This window comes from Panthera onca, chromosome D4 (assembly GCF_046562875.1).
Source record: "Panthera onca isolate mPanOnc1 chromosome D4, mPanOnc1 haplotype 2, whole genome shotgun sequence".
In the NCBI taxonomy this organism is placed as follows: domain Eukaryota; kingdom Metazoa; phylum Chordata; class Mammalia; order Carnivora; family Felidae; genus Panthera; species Panthera onca.
Genome location: NC_138351.1, coordinates 24,478,473 through 24,486,650, shown reverse-complemented (window position 1 = coordinate 24,486,650; position 8,178 = coordinate 24,478,473). Strand labels below are relative to the sequence as shown.

The 8,178-nt window shown below is 35.4% G+C and overlaps 1 non-coding gene across 1 annotated transcript; it reads right to left on the bottom strand.

Annotated features, from left to right (window-relative positions):
* Positions 1-7,003: 7,003 nt before the first annotated feature.
* Positions 7,004-7,110, bottom strand: LOC132663993 (U6 spliceosomal RNA). Its single transcript, XR_009603367.1, has one exon. It is a non-coding gene; the product is annotated as a U6 spliceosomal RNA (small nuclear RNA).
* Between the last annotated feature and the right edge of the window lie 1,068 nt (positions 7,111-8,178).

Sequence of the window (8,178 nt, the reverse complement as noted above, 5' to 3'; positions counted from 1 at the left end):
ACTTTCGTTTGGGTTGCTTTTTACCTTACTGTTAAGGTTTGAGAGTTCTTTACATATTCTAGATACAAGTCCTTTCTCAGGTATGTAAACTGCAGTATTGTATCCTTGAATATTATATCTTTCCATTCCTATAACAATGTTTTTGATAGAGCATAAATTTTTAATTTGTATACATCCAGTTTATCAATTTCTTCTTTTATAGATCATGTTTTGTTGCCGCATCTAAGAACTCTTTGCCTACTTCTAGGTCATGAAAATTTCTCCTATGCTTTAAGTGTTTTAATTTAATTTTAAACATATCTATGATCCTTAGGAGTTTAACATTTTATATAAATTATAAGGTTTAGATCAAGGTTTGTTCATTTGTTTGTTTAGCAGGTGGATGTCCAACTGTTCTAATACCATTTGTTGAAAAGATTATTATTTCTCCATTGAATTGCTTTTGCATGTCTGTTTAAAATCAAATGGCTGTTTTGTGTATGTTTTTCCACTCTTCTGTTCCAATGACCTATATATTTATCTTTTGGCTAATATTACACTGATTACTGTAGTTTCTCTCTCTCTCTCTCTCTCTCTCTCTCTCTTTTAATGTTTGTTTGTTTTGAGGAGACAGCGAGGCAGAGAGGCAGCATGAGCAGGGGAGGAGCAGAGAGAGAGAGAGAGAGAGAGGGAAAGAGAGAGAATTCCAAGCAGGCTCTTCAGTCAGCACATAGCCTGATGTGGGGCTTGATCTCACCAACTATGAGATTGTGACCTGAGCTGAAATCAAGAATCAGATGCTCAACCAACTGAGCCATCCAGGCACCCCAGATTACTGTAGGTTCATAGAAATTTATAAAATGGAATAATGTGATTCCTCCAACTTTTCTTTTTCAAAATTGGGTTAGCTATTTTACTTCCTTTACCACTGTATATAAATTTTAGAATCAGTTTGTCTATATGTATACAAATCCTTCTGGGATTTTGATTGGGATTATGTTCCTTAGCTATATAAATAAATTTGGGTAAAATGAAAATCTTTATTATGTTGAGGTTTCCCATCCATGAACATGGTATGTCACCATTTATTTAGAGCTCTGAATTCTTTCATCAGCACTTTATGGCTTTTGGTGCCACATCTAAGAACTGAATATGTTTTGTTTGTTTTCTAGCTATGTATTTCTTTCTTTAGAGACATTATAAATATCTATTTTTAAAATTTCAGTTTCCAAAAAAAATTTCAGCTTCCAATTGTATATTGTCAGTATATAGAAATACAAAGAAATTTTTGCGTCTGTATTCACTATGTGTATGATCACTAAACTCATCTTTAGTTTTAGTTTAGTTTTGTTTTGTCTTTTTTGTAGATTCTATTTGATTTTCTACACAGATAATCATGCTATCTACAAATAGGGACAGTTTTAATGTTTTCTTTCTGATATGTGTACCTTTTAAATATATTTTTTGCCTATTGCAATGGCAGAGCCTTCCAGTATGATGTTAAATAGGGGTATTGAGTGGACATCTTCACCTTCCTCCTAATCTTGCGGGGAAAGCAGTCTTTCACTTTCACAAAATCTTTCACAAGATCATTAAGTGTGATCTTGGCTGTATGTTTTTTATAGATGGCTTTTATGAAGTTGTAGTCCTTTTGTATTCCTAGTTTCTTGAGAGTTTTTCTCCAGAATGAATGTTGAATTATGTCAAATGTTTTTTTCTACATCTATTGATAGGATCATGTGGATTTTACTCTTATAGGATATTAATGTGGTGGATTACCTTGAGTGATTTTTTCATTTAAAAAAAAAATTTTAACGTTTATTTATTTTTGAGAGAGGGAGAGAGAGAGAGAGACAGAGACAGAGACAGAGTATGTGCCGGGGAGGGGCAGAGAGAGAGGGAGACACAGAATCCAAAGCAGGCTCCAGGCTCTGAGTTGTCAGTACAGAGCCTGCTGCAGAGCTCAAATTCACAAGCCCTGAGATCATGACCTGAGCTGAAGTCGGACGTTCAACCCACTGAGCCACCCAGGTGCCCCAACCTTGAGTGATTTTCAAATATTAAGCCAGTTTTACATTCCTGGGATAAATCCTACTTGATTATAGCCTATTATTATTCTGTGTGTGTGTGTGTGTGTGTGTGTGTGTGTGTGTGTGTGTGTGTGTATGTATGATGTATTCCTGAATTCAATTTAGTAATTTAGTAATATTTGGTTGAGAAGTTTTTGTATTTATGATAATGAGAGATATTGTTCTACAGAATTCTGTTCTTGAAGTGTTTTGTCCTGTGTAGGTGTCAGGATAATGCTGGACTTAAAAAGATTATTTGGGAAGTTTTTCTGGCTCTTCTATTTTCTGAAAGATACTGTTTAGAATGGGTGTTAATTCTTCTTAAATGTTTAATAGGATCTCCTAGTAGGATAATATGGGATTGCAGATTTCTTTTTTGGGTATTTTAAACTACAAATTTAAATTCTTTAATAGTTAAGGATTCTTATCAACTTCATCTTCAGAGAGTTTTGTTCCCTCACGGTTTTTGAGGAATTTGATTCACCTAAGTTGTTCAATTACGTGTGTAGAATTGTTTTAGTATTCACTTATTATCCTTTTAAAGCCATTATGGTCTCTAGCGACATCTCCTATATCATTCCTTTACTGGTATTTTGTGTTTCTCTCTTTTTAATTTGACTGTATTTCTAGAAGATTATCAATTTTATTATTTTTTAAAAAAGATTTTAGTTTCATTGATTTTCTCTAATATTTTATTTTTGTTTTTAATTTTATTAATTTCTGTTGCTAACTTTATTGTTTCTTTCTTGTACTTGATTTGGATTTAATTTACTTTTTTGTGTCTGTTTTCTTAAGGTAAAAGCTTATATTGTTGATTGGAGATCTTTATTCTTTTGTAATATAAGTATTTAATGATATTTAAAAATATCTTCTAAACATTGATTTAGCTTCATTCTAAAAAACTTTTATGCATTGTATTTTTATTTCTATTCAGTTCAAAACATTTTTTAAAATTTCCCTTGATACTTCTTCTTTGACTCATAGATTGTTTAGAAGCATTGTTTAACCACCATTATGGAGACTTTTCTGTTATCTTTCTGCTATTGATTTCATTTAATTCCATTATGATCAGAAAGCACATTTTTTTTTATTATTTCAGTCATTTGAAATGTATTAATGTTTGTTTTGTGACACATAGTATGATCTATCTTGGTGAATACTCCATGTGTACTTAAAAAGAATTCCCATGTATTCTGCTATTGTCTGGTGGCATTTTTTACATGTCAATTTATAAGCACAATGACAATTTAGAGTATAAATGTCAATTACATATAAGTTGATAATATTATTCAATTCTTATATCCATACTGGTTTTCTGTTGACTAGTTCTATCCAGTACTAAAAGAGGTGTGTTGACGTCTCCAGCTCTAACTGTGGATACTCTATTTCTCTTTTCAGTTCTATCAGTTTTACTTCATGTATTTTGGATTTATATTAGTTTTCTAGTTGCTAGCCACAGACTGAGTGGCTCAAACAACAGAGGGGTATTTTGTCACACTTGTCTAGGCTAAAAGGCCAAGATTAAGGTATTGGTGTTTTTTTTTTGTTTTTTTTTTCCTTTTTGAGGCCTCTCTTCTTGATTTATGAATGGATTTTGGATGTTTTAATCTCCTCTTCTTGTAAAGGCATCATTGTAAAGTCACATTGGATTAGGGTCCATCCCAATGACCTCATTTAACTTTAATTACCCGTTTAAAGACCCTATCTCTAAATACAGCCACATTCGGAGGCACTGTGGGTTAGGACTTCAATGTAGGAATTTTGGGGGTTCTCAACCCATAACGTTCCTCCCTGTGATTCCCCTAAATCCATGTACTTCTCATGTGCAGAATGCATTTAATAGCCCCAAAAGCCTTAACAAATGCCAATATCAACTCCAATTCTAAAAATCTCATTTAAATATCATCTGAATCAAGTATGGGTGAGACTCCAGGCTTGATTCATTATAAGGCAAATTTCCTCTTTGGGTGCACTGGGGTGGGAGCCCTCCCTTCCAGCTTTTTTGGGTATATACACATTTGGGGTTGCTATGCTTTCTTGGTGAATTGACCCTTTATTATGAAAGTCCATTACTGCTCAGAGTTCTCTAATTTCTATGAATGATACTTACTATTTATTTACTAGGTCCTCTTATTTACTAATCCTATGGAAGTATATTCAAACTATACTAGACCAGTTTTTCTCAAAGAGCTGGGCTAAATTAAGACCTTTTAGAAGTCCTGAGCATTGGAAGATTATGGTGCCTCTAATATTTATCTCATATTTATTAAATAATAAAACTATGTAATAAGATAATATTAGACATTAAAATAGAAAGTGCATGAAAGCTAAAATTAAAACTAGCGTCTTTCTAGAAATGAACACACTTGTCAAAGCTAAACTTTCTCATTTGCAAATTTATCCTAAGTAAATTCTTTGTCTTCCATTAGATAATTAACCACTGCCAATGAGTGTTCCACAGAATGTAGCCAAAATTGTCCTTTGGTTCAATAAATTTGGGATATGCTAAATATAATATCTCCCCAATAGATATTAGGCTATTAATTGTTTTCAGAGACCCCAAATTAATAAAAACAATTTAAAATTATTTAACTCCATATATTATAATTTGACCACAGAACTATTTTTCACGTAATTCCAAATAATGTCCCATAAAATAAGTTTTCCTCTTTGCAAACTTTGGAAAATACTACAGAAAAACTGCATCATTTTCTAGTTATTATGTGTTGGGAACTATTCTAAAATATTTATGCTCTATATCTTATTTACAACATGTCAGATTTGAGGCATCAGTAGATACTATAAGGTAAATATTATGATTTTTTTTTTGGTAGATGAGGAAATTGAGACAGGTCATATAGCTTTCAGTAATAGAGCTAGAATTCAGACATCATTTACTTCTTTTCATAATTTTCCAAGTATAGAGCAGCAGCCCTTCATTTTTTCTTTCCTGGGAACTGATTCTCCTCTTTTCATCTGTGTTGATTTAAACTTCAGAGCCCCACCTCTTATCTAGTAGACTTCTGCCCTCTGATTCACCAAGTCCTCATTCCTTAATTCCCATGTGGCTCTTACTTTAAACTCATTCTGTTTTTCAGATGAGACCGATACTAGAAAACAGCATGGGGTTGTACATTTCATCAGTGGCCTGCCACAGACCTCTCTGAGTCTTTTTAAAACCAGGAGGGCCCTGAAGGGCTAAAGACAGTTGCTATGGTGTTAGATGGCTAGAGGAAGGAAAGAAAAGTAAACAAATAAGGTAGATATCAGGAGAGAATGAGATGTTAGGGGGAAGCCATTGATGAGTTGGATATACCCTACTTCAGTTCTCAATCTCCAAACTGGGAGAAAAAAATTTGAGAGTATCAGAAAGTAATACTGTTACCCAGAAATCCTGGGCATCTCAAAATATTCAAGGGACTTCCAGCAAGTCTTTTTCAAGGAGTGAGATATAACAGGGTTTGTTGACAACCTTGTAATAGGATTTTCATCATAAAAAGTATAAAGTAAATAAGGATTTGTAAACTGCCGTGTCTATAATATGTGTGTTTATTTGTGTGTGTGTGTGTGTGTGTGTGTGTGTGTGTGTAATGTTATTTGGCACCATTTCCTTGGCAAATTCTACAAATAATAAATGTAATTTCTTTAATCAGGACATAATTAAAACCATTGAATGGTGTTCAGCTCCGCTGAAATCAAATGATCCACTAATTCATTCATTATAAAATGCATTGGGTATCTAAGTTATGGCTTCTAGAAGCTTAGTCAGCCACTAAAGGTTTCAAGTGCTTGAATATGTACTTTGGAAGGTTAAAGTCATACCAAAATTTTAGCTACTTTTATATTTCATGCCTGCATCATGTATGCTTTCTGTTATGGTGACTCTTCAGACAGCTGGCAAAGGTGTGGGTAGTTAAAGAAATGAATGGGGGAATATTAGAAATAAACACAGCTGTTCATATCAGAAAGCAAAACAACCAACAAGCCATATTAAAGAGGTCTGAAAAGGTGCACATGGTGCCTGATTTAGAGCTCTGTGGGCTAAGGTTTCTGAGAGTTTTGTTTTTTTCCCTGCAGTCCCTACAATGTACAGAATGCAGTCTTGCTTGATTATTCTTTACATTGTTAATAAACTTGGTTGAGCAAACTCTCATCTGTTCACTCTGACAAGCTTCCTTGGCTGTTGGGAATGCGTAAGCTTGGGAGCCTCTAGTTTTGCTTTGGGGGTAGGATTGTGAAGGGGAAGGTCAATGCCATAGAGTAAGTGAAATGCCCACAAACCTGGGACCAGGGAATTGACAATCACTTTTAACTGGTCATTACTTTGAAAGAAAGTAGGTATATTTGAGGGTGCCTCTTTAACAGGGAGACACACACACAAGATTATGAGGGTGCTGGTTTGTGCAAATGCAAGGTTAGGGGAAGAGTGCACCATTGGATCAAGGTGCTGAAACAAAAATCACTTCTTCAAACAAAATCAATGATTTTAGAGTTGTACGGCTGGACACAGGTATGCAGCTTTACTGAGTTATAATTAGCATGCAATAAACAACAAATATTTTAAGTTTTGGCGTGTTTACACCTGTGAAGCCATCACCACAATCAAGATGGGTGAACATAGCTATCACTTTCTAAAGTTTCCTCATGCTTCTTTGTCATCTTTTTGTGTGCTTCCACTCATTCTTGTCCCACTCACCCCAATCCCAGGTAGTCACTGATCTGTTTTCTTCCACACTAGATTAGTTTGCATTTTCTAGATTTTACATCAATTGAATCTTACAGTATGTACTCTTTTGTCTGGCTTCTAATTATCTAAATATTATTTGGGGACTCATCCATGTTGTAGTTCAACAGTTAATTCTTTTTTATTGCTGAGTTGCATTTCAGTGAATGGATATACCAGTTTGGTTATCCACTAACCTATTGATGGACAGGTGTATTTGTATTTATTTTTTTTCAATATGGAATGCTTCACGAATTTGCATGTTATCCTTGTGCAGGGGCCATGCTAATCTTCTCTGTATCATTCCAATTTTAGTATATGTGCTGCCAAATGGAGCACTGTATTGGTGTTCTATTGCTGTGTAACAATGACCCCCAAACTTAGAAACTTAGAAGAGTAAAATATTTATTATCTCAATTCTTGTGGGTCAGGAATCTGCACACAGCTTGGCTGAGTACCTCTAGCTCAGGGTCTCCCAAGGTGTCAGCCAGGGCTACAGTAGTCTCAAGACTCCACTGGAGGAGGATCTACTTCCAAGCTTGCTCATAGGGCAGGCCAGACAGGCTGGCCTCAGGTTCTCTAGAGAGATAGGCTAAGGTAGGCTATGGTGGCTGACAAAGTCTAAAAACTCAGTGGCTCAACATGATAAAGTTTAGTTTTGGCTCCCACCACAGTTAGGTGCAGATCAGGTAGCACATATGTATCTGTAGTTTTACAACACATGGCTTCCACAATCATAGTGGAACAAAAGGAAAGGCTGCATGGTTATGCAAGATGTTTTCTTTTTTTTTATGTTTATTCACTTTTGAGACAGATCATGAGCTGGGTATAGGCAGGGGTGGGGGGACAGAGGATCCGAAGGGGGCTCCGCACTGACAGCAGAGAGCCCGATGTGGGCCTTGAACTCACGAGTCATGAGATCATGACCTGAGCTGAAGTCGGATGCTCAACTGACTAAGCCATCCAGATACCCTCTGCAGGATATTTTCTGAGAGCCAAGCCTAGAAGTGCCTCACATTGCATCCTCCTACATTCCGTTGCCGGAACCCAGTCCCAAAGCCCCAACCTAACTGTGAGGGGGAATAAGCAATTAAGTATTGTTGAGCACTAAATAGCATATGCCCTTACTCCAGGATAAGCTTCTGAACCTCATTAGGGCCAAGGCTTTGCCTTCTTTTTGTATGGTTGAATCTGCAATTCATAATCAGTTCCAGGCACATAAACAGGTGCTCAACAAATATTTGTATTAGGCTTTCAGTTATATAATTTCAAAACTTCTATGAGGCAATTATTATCATCCCCATTGCTATGAATAACCTGAGGATCAGAGAAGTTATATAACAGACTTAAATGCATACATTGGTTAGTCACTAAACTTAGCCCTGAGTTTGTGCTTCCATGTTCAAT